We start from the raw sequence: 15,790 nt of genomic DNA, 5'->3' as shown, positions 1-15,790 counted from the left end.
GGGCCGGGAATGGCGGAGGCTGCGGCCGCCCCGCCCTCGGCCCCTCCTCCGCCCGCCCCGAGCCGCTGCCGGGACCTCGGAGGCGCCTGGCGCGCGCGCTCCCGCCCGGGCGCGTCCCCGCACGTCCCCGCCGGGGCTCCGGGAGGGGTGCGGGCGGGGAGCGCGACCCCCTGGCCAAGGTCTACCGGCAGGACGTCTCCCGTCGCCCCCATGGGAGAGGGTCCCCGCGGCCTCCAGGCTGCGCCCACGTGCGCGCAGGGTCGTCCGTCGCCCCGAGCGCCCGCTCTCCGGCCCGGGCGTGGGAGGCGCCTAGGGAGAGAGAGAGCCGGTCTGGAGTAGGCACCCGGCGGCCGGGAGGCTGGACGGCGTCTGCCCCCAAGAGCTCCCTGGCCGTGCGCGCCGCGTCAGCCCCCTTGGCAGAGCAGCGCACCGATGAGTGTGGCCACGCTTGGAGAACGCAGCGCTGGAGCTGGCCCCAGGCGGGCAGTGGCCTCGGGCGAGGGCAGAAGGGCACTCCGGGCTGTGAATAGAACACTTGCTTATCCCTCCAGAGGACAAGCCGGTGGCAGGCCTGGAGCCCCCAGTGACGGGGTGAGCAGTGGGCAGCGAGGCAGATGGGTCCTTAAAGAGTAGCTGACGTCTTCAGTGTCAGCTTCTAGCGTGGCCTGACAGCCCCCAGCATCCCCGGAATGCCCCCCACGGTCTATCTGCTCCGATAGACTAAAAATTCCCTAAATAGAAGCACCCTTGAGGCCGCTATCAATATGGTACCTGCACAGAGTGGATGTTAAGTAAATACTTGATGAGCGAATGACAAGTGATGGGAGGCTTGAAGGACAAACTTCCAGGGACAGGAAGGACGGTGCTGGGCTTTTTATTTTGAGTTTTGGAAAGCCATTGGGCAGTGTAATTACTGGATTAGGACCGGGCTGGAGACCAGCTTCCAGGCTAATCTCTGCGGACCTAGTGAACTTCCCCTACTCTGTTCTAGCCTCCAGAAAGTTGCATTTGCTTCCCCTCCGCACGCTTCCTTCACCAGGTTCCTGGTATACATCCTTCACATTTCAGCGTGGGCATTGCCAACAGAAAAGCCCTCAGGCTTCCCAAGATGAATCATAAAGCCCTGAGGTGTTCCCTCCCAGGACTCTGCTTAACCCCTTTCTTGCATGTACCACTGTGCTGTAGAATGGGTTGTTCATTTGCAAAATGACCTCATTAAGACAGTAAGCTCTTTGAAGCTGGGGGAAGGGGTCTTATCCAATTCATCACGGCGTATTCGTGGCACATAATCAATATGGAATGAATGAACAGATTGATTCAGGAAATAGAACCCACAAAACTCAGTGGCCAATTGGATGTGAAGGAGAGGGAAGGAGGAATCTTGAGAGACTTCCAGGTTTTCTGGCCCAAGGAATTGGGTGAGTAATAGCTGCATCCGCCAGAATAAGGCTATACAGAGGAGTTAAAGGTTGGGGGAAGATGGTCAAATGGCCTTTGGGGTAATACGGTGCAGAAACTAGAACTGGAACCATGATTCCTCTCCAGGTTGTGGTTTATCAGAGATGAGAACAGTAGATGGTGGTGTTCTCCACAAATGACAGGGGCGGCTTGGAAGCACGCGTAATTGCACGTCCTGTTAAACCATAACTGAAGTATTCACCTTTTTATTTTTCCTGCCCATGATTGGAGAGTTCTGCTGCAGGCTCTGCCCTTTCAGGGATAGGATTTTAGATGCTTTCCTTTGTTTCTCCCCATTTCCACCCCTTCTTATGTCATTGAGGAATTCCTCTTTCCCTGTCCCTCTAAAAAAGTACAAGAATGCAAAAGCCTTCAGGAACCTAAAAGTTAAAAAGCCTGCCAATGGCAGCACCCCTTACAGTCCTCCTCCAGATTAGGATCCACTAGAGAGGGCTCCACCCTTAATGCAGGACATCATTTTTCCTCTCGGGTGTAAAGGTTAAGAACATGGCCAGCTTTGCAAACCACTCTCCAGGACCCAGTCCCATGCTTGTCACTTTCTAGCTTGTGACCATGGACAAGTGGTTAGTCTCTTTGTAATGCACTTTGTTCATGTTTAAAATGAAGGAAATAGTGGCTTCTACTTCATAGGGTTTTTTAGGAATCAATGAGTCAATTCAGTGAACATGGCTTTGTGTAGTGCCTGACATATAAGCGCTGGGTAAATATTTGCTCTTGACATTAGGCATTTCTTATCTGTTTCTCCGTGTCCCTCATTCATTCATTCATTCATTCAACAAATATTTATTGGACCTCCTGTGTGCTGGTTGCTAGACACACAAAGTAGGATACATACATTACCCCTGTCCTCCCAGAGGGCACATTTCAGGAGGGCAGAGCAGCAAGCAATCAAGTTCAAGCTTTATGTGCATACCCTGATAAAGCTAGTGTGGAATAGAGGAGACAGAAGAGCTTACTTCTCTCTAGGAGGAGGGAGAGTGTCTGAAAAAGCTCCAGAGAGGAAGGCACTCTTGAATTGCAGCTTAGGTGTTTTCCTCATTTTCCAGTTTTTGAGGTTTGGACAGTAGTTTCGTCTGTATTCGGGCATGATTATAGAATGGTCTTGTTTTTGTCGGGATTAAGATAACCATTAAATCTTATAACAAATCTTTTTGATTTCTCATTATAGGTCACCTACAGGAATTGCTTCTCTTAGCAAAGTGTGTGCAGTGCGGGATCCAGTTAGTTGCGTCGCCCGCCGCCCCACTGGCAGAGGCCCAATTTTGTTCAGGTGTTTGCCATCCCACATTGTTAGAGCAGACCTCCCACCAGGGCTGGAGTGAAACTTGATCGGGCTAATACGGTAGGACTCACTTCTGGGTATACATTTGGAACAGCTGGGGAACTTTGAAAACTTGTTAAAATACTGTTGCCAGGAGTTGGAATTTTGTTTCCAAAGTTCCCAGGCGATTCCACTGTGCAGGCGGGGCTGAGAACTACTGGTCTAAACCAATCCCGGCAATCCCCTTCCTCTTACAGTGATTGGCTTAAGTATGGTCATGTGATACACGCCTGGCCAATGAGAAATTCTCATAGCGAGTTAAAATTGGGAACTGTGAGTACTTCTGGAAAATATTTTCCACCTGCCTCCCCCTAAAAGAAATAAATCTGGCATAAGGTCTCCTCTTCCTCACTGGGTGTTATCGTCTGCATCAGAATGCGGGGTTGGGGAGGGTGTCAGTGCTGTAGCCACCTTGGCACCACGGAGCTGGCCATCATCACTGAGGCTCTGAGGATGAGAGCCCAAGGCTAGCACTCGCTCACCTGGGTCACTGTGGAGCTGTTGAGCCCCTGACACACTACATTAACTAATCCTGATGCCTAACACCAAACTTCTTGCTTTGTGACATAATAAACCTCCATGCAGCAAAAGCATCCTGATCACGCCCCTCCTGCAGTTGTAGAGTTAGGTTATTGGCATCTGGTATGATGTCTATTGCTAATTTTGGTGATACTGATGAGACAGACCTCTGATGGTGAGAATGCATTTTTCCATGGACATGTAGACATAATTGATGTTGCATTTGAAATATTGTTTCACATGTATTCAGTATTCAGTAGGCTTTGGGAATGAAGGGTAAACCTAGTTACCATTTATGATATGGTTTCAACTAGAATGTCTCTTTTAGGTTAGAAACAAACTTTAAATGAATTTCTGGAACAACCCATTTATAAAGTTAAGAACAATCTATGATCTTACAACTTTGACCTTAGAACTGGATGACCTTACAATTAGATTTTTTTTCTTCTTTTGGTCTTAGGTGATATGCAGACCTACATCCTAAGAATGTATCTTGTGGTTAATGAATATTCTGATAAAAGTTATAGTGATCCTTTTACAAAAGTTGCAATGCTTCTTAATCCTTAATCCTTGTTGGTGCTTCTCAGGTCAAGTGGAGTTGACTTTCACTGCTTCTCGGTTTCCACTTGTAATTCTTCAGATGTTATAGGGATGTAGTTCCAAGGGAAAAACCAAGCTACCTACATTGTGGTTATATTATGAAGAAAGCGTTCCAGAATGCTGCCATCAGTGCCCTCCAGCCAAAGACCACTAGGAACACACTTGTTGAACTTGAGTTGAACAAGTTGTATATTGTTTATTTCAGCCAGGGAGAAGGCACGCCTTGGGAAGTTGTGGGGAGCCTCAGTGAGGGAGTTAGAAAAGGCTTATTGGAAGACTTGAGCTTGTGTTCTGTGATTTGGTGGCTTGAAGCCCTTCTTCTTGGGAAGGAGTTAAGGAAGTAAGGTTTTCCTCTGCATTTGATGATGTCATGAAGAAGGGATTTTAGGATTGGGTATTTGATTACATCTTACCTAGGAGGAGGAAAGACCAGATTGCAGCTGAAGCTGTGATTGGTAAAGAAGTGGCTGTCACTCATATTAGCCAGGAGAAGGGACTGTTTTGGATTTTGTGGTTTGGACAGTAGTTGTGTTTTGCCTGTGTTCAGGCGTGGTTGGAGTGCTCTTGTTCTTGTCATGATCCATCATGGTCCCTAAGTGATTTCACCTGATATTCTATGACACTGTTTATGATCAATATGAGAATAGCCAGGCCCAGCTGTTCATGCCGGGCCAGCTCCTGGATGTCAGAGGCTGCCTAGTTTTTCCTCAATCATTAAGGTTTATTGAGTGTTTTCTATGTGATAGGCATTCTGCTAAGTGCTTGACATATTCAGATCCAGTCATTCTCGAAACCTTAGGAGGTGGTATTATGATCACCCTCGTTTAACAGAGGTAGAAACAGGGACCTGCATTGCTAACTGACTTGTCCAAAGATGGGGCTTGAGTTCAGGCTGACACCAAAGCCAATGATGCTGGTAAGCACACCTCTCCACAAAACGATGTGGCTGGGCTTGGGCTGTAAGATTCAAGACTCAAGTCACTGTCACTTTATAAATAGCAAGAGTATTAACATACATGATGTCTATCTTGCAAGTTTGAAACAAAGTCCAGCAGCACGCCTATATTATGAAACCATTTAAAGTTATGTTGTAGAAAGATATTTACTGACATGGAAAAACTGTGAACCGTATGGTAACAGACAAACACATTAAAAAACAGAATTTGGGTGACCTGAGGAGCTTTTTACAGCTGCAGCTTTGACTCATTGAATTGAAATATCAGAGTGGGATTCCAGCATCTGTGAATTCAAAAATTGAAATTCTTACTGTACAGATGAAGCCCAGTGTTCTGTTTCAGGTGTAAACTGAGGCAGGTACTTGTCAGGCTTTCCTGTTGTATGATCAACAACCTTAATGGCCAACATTCAGAATATAATTGGGTTCTGATGAATTCAGAGCTGTAGAATGTAGTCAGTTTGCACTTTTGTGACACTGTACTTAGGGTCAGTGGATACTTTTGAAGATGGTGAGAATGATTATTTACATCTATTGGCAAGTTTGAGTAAAGCCACCTTGGGCGTAAGATTTGGCCCTGGTACAAGCTTAAAAAGTAACTTTAGGTCCTCAACCTTCTTATTCAAGATTAAACATTCAAAGCTGAGGTTTATTCCATTTAACAGAACCAAATAATAACAGCAGCTATTTATTGAGTGGCTACATGCCAACTTTTCCACATGTCATATTTTTTAGCCCATAAACAATCCTCTGAACTAGATAATTATTATCTGCACTTAAAAACAAGAAAACTAAGGCTCAGAAATGTTAAGGGGCTTACCCAAGGTAGCACATGAATAAACGTCAGAATGGCAAGGTGTTTTCCAATCTGGTTCTATCTAATATCCATGTCCCACTTTCTCCATTTGTTAATATCCCAAGTTTTACAAGCTTTTAAAAAGGCTTATAAAACTCTAAGGAGGTTTCAAATATCTCTGCCTTTGTACAGCTATGTAATCAATGCTTTCTGCACCTGTGACATATCAAATTAGCACAAACACAGAGAATATTATTTGCATTAAAAAGGGTACTGAACTTGCAGTCATATAATCATTTTAGTCTTCAAGAGACTGAGTCATATCAGCTACAAAGGCCAGATTAGAAGACTATCCTTACAGTTGAAATTCCAGAGAAATTTACACAAAATCATTTTCAAAAAGGTTCAAAATATCAAGTCGGGTTTAAAAAATGTTAACTAGATGACAACCTTCAAATGCCAAGACCTCTGAAACATTAAAGCCTATTTGAAATTTGGCAGAATTTTAAAAGGAAGATTGAATGTCTTATTCACCTGAAATTTGCTTTACTTAAGACTCACATGATGTTTCTGAGTAAAACAACTGTCCTTGACTAATTTCATATAAAAATGATGATGTATTATGAACAATAAAACTACTATTAATTGTACATTATGAACTGTTGGTGAACCATGACAGGGAAACAAAATACACATGAATTACAAATTTTGCTGTTGAAATATATTCTGGAAATTATTAGTTTCTTGGTCATATTTCAGTGAGTGACTCTTAAAAACATTATTCTCTGTTTTTATCATATTTGAAAAGCAGCTTTGTCATCCTTGTAATTAATTTTTGTTAAGTTTTTGAAGAAAGTGGTAAAAAGAATCAGGCTACATTGAGTATTTATTATTAGCTTTCGGTTCTCCCAGGAACCATGGCTAGATACAGCTTCCTCTTTACTCAAATCTATAATTAATGTTCATAAGATATCATATTGACATTGTTTTTTGTTTTGTTTGGGGGGGCAGTTTTTGTTTGTTTGCTCTTTTAGAGACAAGTGTTGCTATGTTGCCTAGGCTGGAGTGCAGTGGCTATTCACAGATACAATCATAGTGCACTACAGCCTCAAACTCCTGGCCTCAAGCCATCCTCCCACTTCAGCCTCCTGAGTAGCAGGGACTACAGGCACTTGCCACCTCACCTGGCTGACATTGTTTTTTAAAACAGAATCTCATGAGGAAATTACCATGAGTCCATGACTAATGGATCATGAAAATATTAGCTCAATTATCAAATTGAAAATTATTGACCTAAATTATCCTTCATTATACTTGGATTATATGTAGTAAAACCTAAACTAAAAATGGTAATTTTTAGATTAAAAAGTAACTGAAAATGATTTTCATATTTTAGTTTCCAGAGATTAATAATTTACTACAAAGATGACTTTAAAACCTTAAAAATTCTAAGAATGTACAGTGACTTTTTTAAATCTCACCCCAATCTTATTAAGATGATTGTCTCCAATGACAATCATCATTCAAAGTGATGACTCTGAGGTATTGTCACTTCTTTTTTTCATGCTACACAAAGTACTGGATTCTCGTCGTCATCATGTGAATTGTGTTGTAGTGACTATATTTAGTCTGTCTTGTTAGATTTGCCATCTTCTTTATTCTGGTAGCAGATCTTTTCTTCTGACCACAAGTTGGGCAGATGGCCCAGGCATGATCCAAGGCAATATCTCATCTCCTCACCAAGGTGATTGGGCAAAAAGGCACCTTGGTGCGATACAAGGCCAATGAGAATTATTCCACGTTCTTGCTACTTGGACACGGGGGAAAGCAACTCAAGTGGAAAGAAAGCAGCTTATTGTTCAGGTAGGTTTCTGTCACTTGCAACTGAGAGTTCTAATGAATAGAATCTTCTGAATACCTCAAGGTGTAGCCAATATTTTATGTAGTGGTTTTCGGGAAAGCAGGAAAGTGAACCAAATTATTTTAGTCATGTTTTTAACAAGGCTTGAAATAAAAGTTTCTCAAGATTTGTACCAAATCTAATTTTTCATTTTGTCGATATCCGATAAAGTTTAATAATGAAAAAAATAAATGTTAGCTATAATGAGTATTCTAATCCCATCTCGGGTTTGCAAATAGTTTCCTGAAAGTGGTAAACAATGAGCCTGGCTTGGGTGTACTGTTCCATACACGTTGGTATGTCGCAGTAGTAGAAAGAATGGTGAAAGACCAGTTCTCAGACAGGAACAGTAAGATTGCAAAAGAGGCTGAAGTGTGAAAATAATTCTGCTTTTCTTCACTCAGTACATGATCTCACTATATTGGAGTAAAATGGTGACTAGTGGATCTGATTCTCAGTCACTTTGCTTTCCTGGAGGAAAGCCAGCAGTTAAACCTAGGGAGATTGCACGGACAAGGTATAAATTCCTGGGAGCTGTATAAACATGTTACTGAAAAGAGGTTGCACTCTTTTGTTAATTTGGACTTTCATTAATTGGACTCTGCATTAATTAATGCAAGAGGTAATGAGACCTGCAACCGTATTTTCTTAACAGTCCTGCTTCCCCACAGTCCCATCTCAACCCCGCTGATGGGGCATGTGTAACCTGCAAAATGATGACTCTCCATACCTACATCTCTTCTCTAGTCTTCAGGTATCAGAGTGCTATCCTGTAATCATATGCTAGCCTCATACCTAGGGAATACCCAACGTATCTAAATGGAACAAGTCCAAAATGCAACTCATCACCTTTCTTCCTAAGCCTCCTGCTGTGTCTCAGTTGATGTTAGTGGCTATATCACCATCCATCCTATTGTTCAAGCTGTATATCTATCTGGATACTGCCCATTCATTTTTCTCCCTCACCCCTAACATTCAATCAGTTCTACTTCCTAAGTAGCCCTGAAAATGTGTAGTCATTCTAGACAACCTCTTTCTCTCAACCCTCTCAGTAATCCCTAACCAGGTCCTATCACATAAGTAGCTTTCTAGCTCATTAATCTTTTATTACATCTCTATTACTGCTATTCTGGTGTGAGCCACTGTCACCTCTCCAGCATCAGTGCGGAAACCTTCTAACTGGATGCCTTGTATCCAACTGGACTCTGTAGCGTCTTTTTTTCACATGGACTCTGTAGCATCTTTTTTTCACAGTGTAGGTAGGATGAACCATTTTAATATGTAAATCTATCATGATACTAACTGCACTGCTTTTAGTCTCCCAGGGACTTCTTTTTGCTATTAGAAAGAAATGGCATGGCTCACTAGGCAAAGTATAGTCTTGACATGGCCTTTCTCATGCCACTGTCTTCCTCTCTTGCCCTACACCACCCACACTGATCTTGTCCCAGTTCCTTTAACACCTTATCCAGAATATTCTTCCTCTCCTCCTTTGCCTGGTTACCACGTTGGTCTTTCCAGACCCAAAGGATAGGCTGTGGTGCTTCATTATGTCTCCACTGGTCCCTTCATTTTATAGCCATCATCTCAGATCATCATCATACATTCATTTGTGTGGTTGTTTAATTATTTGTCTCTTCTACTAGATTGTAACTTCTATGAGACCCAGGGCTGTGTCATCTTTTGCAAACATGTATCCCCAAAGCCTAGCATTTTTTCATAGATATGACATAATAAGTGATTCAGTGTATTTGAAATAGAACTATTAATACCTCATGTATATTATGGATTAAATAGGCTTTGAGTGCTGGAGGGTAAACCTAACCATCACTTATAAAACAGTTTCATTCAGAAACTGCAGTCTAAGTTGCCAGGCACAGTGACTCATGCCTGTAATCCCAGAACTTTGAGTGACAGAGATTGGAGGATCACTAGAGGCCAGGAGTTCAGTACCAGCCCGGGCAACATAGTGAGACCTCCATCTCTAACAAATAAAAATTTAGAAAATTAGCCAGGCCTGGTGGCACATGCCTCTAGTCCAAGCCACTCTGTAGGCTGAGGGGGGAGGATCACTTGAGTCCAGGAGTTCAAGTTTGCAGTGAGCTATGATCATACCACTGCACCTAAGCCTCGGCGACAGAGTGAGACCTCATCTCAAAAAAAGAAACTGTAGTCCAAGATGGAAAAATCAAAGTGTAAATGAATTTCTGAGACTTCCCACTAAAAATGTTGGAAAACTGCCTCTGAAATTATAGCTATGTAGTAGACACTGATTTTTGTTTTAGTAATGTAATAATATTCGGAGTATAAGAATGTGTTTGGAGGTTAATGAATACTTGGAAAAAAGGTGTCAAATAAGATTTTATAAATATCTCTTACCCTACTTCTGAAAGCTACTCAGGAGAGCAGGGACTATGTCTATTTTTATTTATCAGAACCTTATGCCAAATGCTATGTCTGTGACATAGGAAGCACTCAATAAATATTTGTTGAATGAACAAATGCTGTTTTGTTCGTTTACTTTTGGCCATTTGCTTTGATGCAGTATTTCTACCTCTATTCCTCTTTGCCCAGTTAGTTCATATTTATCTTTTATGCTTCAACTCAGGCATCGTCTCCTGTGCAAAGTCTTCACAGATGCCAACTGCCCCTGGCCAAAGGTGAGCTGGGGGCCCCTATGTGTATCTCCACATGCATCCTTCTATTATTGTGTTTATCATACTGTGGGATGAATCTGTTTATGTCTCATTTTCTCCCTGTGCAATAGGAACTCCTTGAGATCTCCTCCATATCTCCAGGGACTTGTACAGTTCCAGGTACATCATAATTTCTTGAGGAAAAAAAAAAAGCTTGTTAAATAAAATAATTAGCAAATATTCAGCCTTCAAAGTCCCCAGAGACTGGTTCTTGGTGCATCCTAATTGCTTCAAAATTGCTTGTTGAATGAAAAAAAAAATGAATCAGTGGTTCTTCAGGCTTCAAACATCATCCCAATCTCATTTTAGTTTAAATTTAAAATGTGGGCTGGGTGCCGTGGTTCATGCCTATAATCCTAGCACTTTGGGAGGTCAAGGTGGGTGGATCACCTGAGGTCAGGAGTTCAAGACTAGCCTGGCCAACATGGTGAAACCCCGTCTCCGCTAAAGAAAAAAAAAAAAAAAAATATATATATATATATATATATATATGAAAATTAGCCAGGCATGGGTGGTGTGTGCCTGTAATCCCAGCTACCCGGGAGGCTGAGGCACAAGAATCACTTGAATTCAGGAGGCAGATATTGCAGTGAGCCGAGGTTGCGCCACTGCACTCCAGCCTGGGTGCTAGAGTGAGCCTCTAAACAAACAAATAAATAAATAAATAAATAAGTGACCTGAATAGCTTTAGCATAAACCCAAGTCTATGTATTTTTATTTCCTTTTATTTAAACACACACACACACACACACACACAAATAGGCGAGATCCAAGCAGCAAAACAGAGGTACACTCCTTAAAAAATATTGGTATATGTTACATTAATATTCAAGGTGAAAATCATATGCCAGAAATTTATCAAGTACTACTGAATGTTGTTAAATAATTTAAAGGAACTCAAGGTTACCTTTTTGATAAGAAAGAGATGGATTCTCAAATGAAGCAAACTACTCATGTAATGAATATTTTAAATCTAGGGATAAAAAAATCATTGCAGAACATTGCACTTAGCATGAATTATGGCAGGCTTTTCCCCTGAGATGGGGACTAAGACAGGATGCTCATTTTACCTCAATTCTATACAATATTGAGATCTTAGTCAAAACAATAAGGCAAATAAAAGGAATTAAAGGCATAGAGATTGAAAATGAAGAAATAAAGCTATCATTATTCTCAGATGACACAATTGTCTATGTCACAAAAAAGTCCCAAAACTCTATCTGTAGATAAGCTATAAAGATACTTTGTAAGGTTGCTGTGTACAAAGTCAATTGTGTTTCTGTATGCTAGCAATAAGCAAGTAGAAAATGAAATTTGGAATAGCATTTACAACAGTATCAAAAAGGTCAAATACCTAGAATGAATCTAATAGAAGATGTGAAAAACACATAATTATTAAGAGAAATTTAAAAAGACCTAAGTAAATGGAGGAATACATCATGTTTATAGATCGAGAAGCTTAATATTATAAAGATGCTAGCTCTCCCTAAATTGATGTATAGATTCATAAATACAATGCAATCCTAGAAGTTTTTTGAAAATTGAAAAGCAGATTCTAAAATTTGTATGGAAATGAAAAGGGCCAGAAACAGCCACCAAAATTTTGAAAAAGCAGAACAAACCTAGAAGACTTTTATCATCAGATATTGTGGCTTCTTATAAAACTGCAGTATTTAAGATGCTGTGGTACAGATGTAAGAAAAGACAAATAGACAAACTGAACAGAACAGAGCAGAGGTCCCTAAGCCCTGGGCCACAGACTGGTACCAGTCTGTGGCCTGTCAGGAGCCATTTTGCACAGCAGGAGGTGAGCTGCAGGCGAGCCAGCATTACCATCTGAGTTCCTCCTCCTGTCAGACCAGCATTGGCATTAGATTCTCATAGGAGCGCAAACCCTATTGTGAACTGCAAATGCAAGGAATCTAGGCTGTGCACCCCTTATGAGACTCTAACTAATGCCTGATGATCTGAGGTGGAACTGTTTCATTCCAAAACCATGCCCCCCTTGACTTCCACAAAACCAGTCCCTGGTACCAAAAAGATTGGGGACCGCTGGAATAGAGTCCAGTAACAGACCCACACAAGCCACTTGAATTGTGAGAAGGGGGTTGCTTCAGTGCAGTGAGGCAAAGATGATCTCTTTAATAAATGGTGCTGGATCAATTGCATGTCCATATAAAAAAGGAATCTTGATCTCCTACTTCAACCGTATGTAAAAACAATTTCAGATGGATTGCAGATCTATCTGTGCAAGGTTAAAACAATAAAACATCTAAATGAAAGCATGAAAGAATGTCTTCATGACTTTCAAGATAGCAAATTTTTAAACACAAAAAGCACTCATTAAAAAGAAAAAGTGGACTGCATGAAAACTAATAACTTGTGTTCGTCAAAGAGCACCATAAAATTAATAATGAAGCAAGTCACAGTGTGGGAGAGGATATTTGAAAAGGTGATGAACATCAGTAGGGAAATGCAAATTACCAAGATCTCAGTATGTTTTCTCCAGAATGTCTTAAATGGGCAAGACAAGTAATACTAAGTCTTGATGAGGCTGTGAGCAACTGCAACCCCCAAACACTGTAGATGGGAGTATAAGTTGAAAAAACTACTTTTGAAACTTGTTTGGAAGTATTTATGAAAGCTGAACGTATAATACTCTATCACCCAACTATCGTATTCCTAGGTACATGCCCTGCAGAAATGCAGACATGAATTTCCAAAAGACATGTACAAAGGAATGTTCATAGTAGCACTCTTTGGAAGAGCCCTGAAGCTGTCATCCATATCTACTGACTGTAGCTTCGGTAAATAAATTGTAATACATTTATACAATGAAATACAATATATCAGAAAGAACAAACAACATAGATTAATCTTTTCAGAAATACTATTGAATGAAAGAAGCCATACACTAAACAGTACATAGTGCATAATTCTATTCATATAAAGTTCAAAAACAGGCAAAAATGATGCGTAGTGTTAAGAGTTGGGATTGTGTTACCCTTTGGAGGAGGGACAAAAGGGGATATTCTGGGTGCTAGTAGTGTTCTATTTGGTGATGTGGCCACTGGTAACCTTTGTGAAAACTTGCTGAACTATACATTTACAATCTGTGTACTTTTCTGTCTCTATGTTATATGTTAATTAAAAATTTACTTAAAGAATTTGCTTGCAATGTGGAGGAAGATGATGTCAGAGAAAAGGTTTTAGAGAATGCTTAGAAGTCAATAAGGAAAAGATTAATGACCTGAAAGAAAAATAGGCAAAGCAAAAATGTAGGCAAGTAACATGGGAGAAAATTATAGTGGCAGAAGCATTTCAAAATAGGTATGACCTGTTAGTGTTTAGGGAAATGTTTCTTCTAAAAACAATGTAAGTTTCACATTTTCAAATTGGCAAAAATGTGAAGGCTATATAAAGATACCAAGAGGTGGGAATTCTCATCTGCTGCTAGCAGGAGTGTGAATGGGGACAACTGCTTTGGAGAACAATTTGGCCACATATAAAAAAGTTGGAGACACACCTGTCTTTTGATTCTCCAACTCAATTTTTAGATATGTATCTGGAAAAATACTTTGTAACAGGAGATGAGTATCGTAATTTTCTTTCTAGTATTGCTTGTTATTACAAAGATTATGAAAATGATCTAAGTAGAAATAGGTAAGTGTAATATTCATACAATATAATACAGCAGCACATAAAAGAAATAACATAGTCATTGTATCAAAACTGTAGCAGTCAGTAAAAAAAATCTTAAAAACATACAATAGTGTATATGATGTGTGCATAAAAATGCACAAAAAATAAACAATAAATCCAGAATGGTGGTTGCCTCCAAGATAGGAGAGAAATAGGATGAGGGAAGGAGTACATATTGAGGAGGGAGTGTTCCAATTGCATAATTATTTTTTTACTTAACTGAAACAAATAGGACAAAATATAAAGATTTGACAAGGCTGTGTAGTGAGTACACAGGTATCTGTTATATTCTAATTTTCTGTGTGTTTGTAATATTTCATAATAAAAATTTTTAACAGGAATAAATGGTCAAACATTGGGCTGTTTTCCACAAAAGTAATCCCCTCAGTAAAAGAGCTAGTTGTGTGTATGTATGTGCAGAAGACACTTCATGGGATATATCTTGCTGATCAATACCTTGTTTCTATATTCAAAAATGTATCTAAAAGCCTAGAAAATTGTTTTTAGCTAATAATAGCTAATGGTTATAAAATGCTAAATTTATGCTAGGCTTTTTCTTTCCTGTTCCCGCCTTGCCCCTCTCCTCCTTCTCCCTCTCTTCTCACCTTCCTTTCTCCCCTCCCACCCTTCCCTCCACCCTTCTTTTCTTCCTCCTCCCCTCCTTTCCTTGTTTTTTTTCCTCTTCCAACATTTCTGTTGTTGTTGTTCTTGTTCTTGTTGAGACAGTGTCTCGCTCTGTCACCCGAGCTGGAGTGCAGTGGTACAATCTCAGCTCACTGCAACCTCCACCTCTAGGGCTCAAGCGATCCTGCCACCTCAGCCTCCCCAGTAGCTGAGACTGCAGGCACATGCCACTACCCCTGGCTAACTTTTGTATTTTTCGTAGAGACAAGGTTTCACCATGTTGTCCAGGCTGGTCTCAAACTCCTGGGCTCAAGTGATCCTCCTGCCTTGACCTCCCAAAGTGCCGGGATTATGGGCATGAGCCACCATGCACAGCCCCAACCATTTTTTATTATAAAATATTACACTCATATAAAAATTGTATAAAACTTAAACCCATGATTTAATAAATTATTGTGAAATGAATACTTCTGTAATCACAACCGAGGTCAAGAAACAGCATGGTCAGTACCTGGAAAGCCTCCCTTGTATGGCAGGTTCAGTTCTAAGAGGCACACAGAAATAGCTCACGGTGGAACCTGTATTCCAAGCCAGGTCATTTGGTCCTTGCTCCACATAATGTGTGCGTGTGTGTGTGTGTGTGTGTGTGTGTGTGTGTGCATGCTCATACAAGTGAAAATGCACATCTTGGTTTTTTTTTCTGTCAATTGATTAATGTATCCATATCTAACTCAGGATTGTTGGAAAGATTAAAGGATAATATACTATAAGGTACTTAGCACAGTGCTCAGTATGTATAATTGTTTCCTATCATCATCATTGTTGTCATCATCCACCACTACTTTATTCTGCTCCTCAGGTCCCTTCTGAACTTGGCCAAATGTAAACCCCAAAAGTAGAAATGAACATTCCTTTCAGAACTTTCCTTTTCTGCAGCAGTGTCTGGGCAGGCAGACTAATGAAAATGTATAAAGTAAGATACAGGTAAACTTTCGTAGTGTATTACAAAAATGAACACATAAAAGTTTATGGCAGTAAAACCGATCCAATAGTCCCATAGATAATTTTTTGGATAAAGAGAAATTGACCCTTCTGGGGGCCAGGTGTGGTGGCTTACGCCTGTAATCCCAGCACTTTGGGAGGCTGAGGCAGGTGGATCACTTGAGGCCAGGAGTTCAAGACCAGCCTGGCCAACATG

General features: G+C 40.9%; 1 long non-coding RNA gene across 3 annotated transcripts; it reads left to right on the top strand.

Moving 5' to 3' along the window:
* The first annotated feature begins 94 nt into the window (after positions 1–94).
* Positions 95–10,464, top strand: LOC129052887 (uncharacterized). 3 transcript variants are annotated; one of them, XR_008518013.2, is made up of 4 exons: positions 95–1,418; positions 2,648–7,533; positions 10,179–10,230; positions 10,338–10,464. It is a non-coding gene; the product is annotated as an uncharacterized LOC129052887 (long non-coding RNA). The 3 variants fall into 3 exon arrangements; XR_008518012.2 differs by having other exon boundaries at positions 2,648–10,230; XR_010138938.1 differs by having other exon boundaries at positions 2,648–10,464.
* Positions 10,465–15,790: the final 5,326 nt, after the last annotated feature.

This window comes from Pongo abelii, chromosome X, assembly GCF_028885655.2.
Source record: "Pongo abelii isolate AG06213 chromosome X, NHGRI_mPonAbe1-v2.0_pri, whole genome shotgun sequence".
NCBI classification, from domain to species: domain Eukaryota; kingdom Metazoa; phylum Chordata; class Mammalia; order Primates; family Hominidae; genus Pongo; species Pongo abelii.
This window is presented reverse-complemented; position numbering and strand designations above follow the sequence as displayed.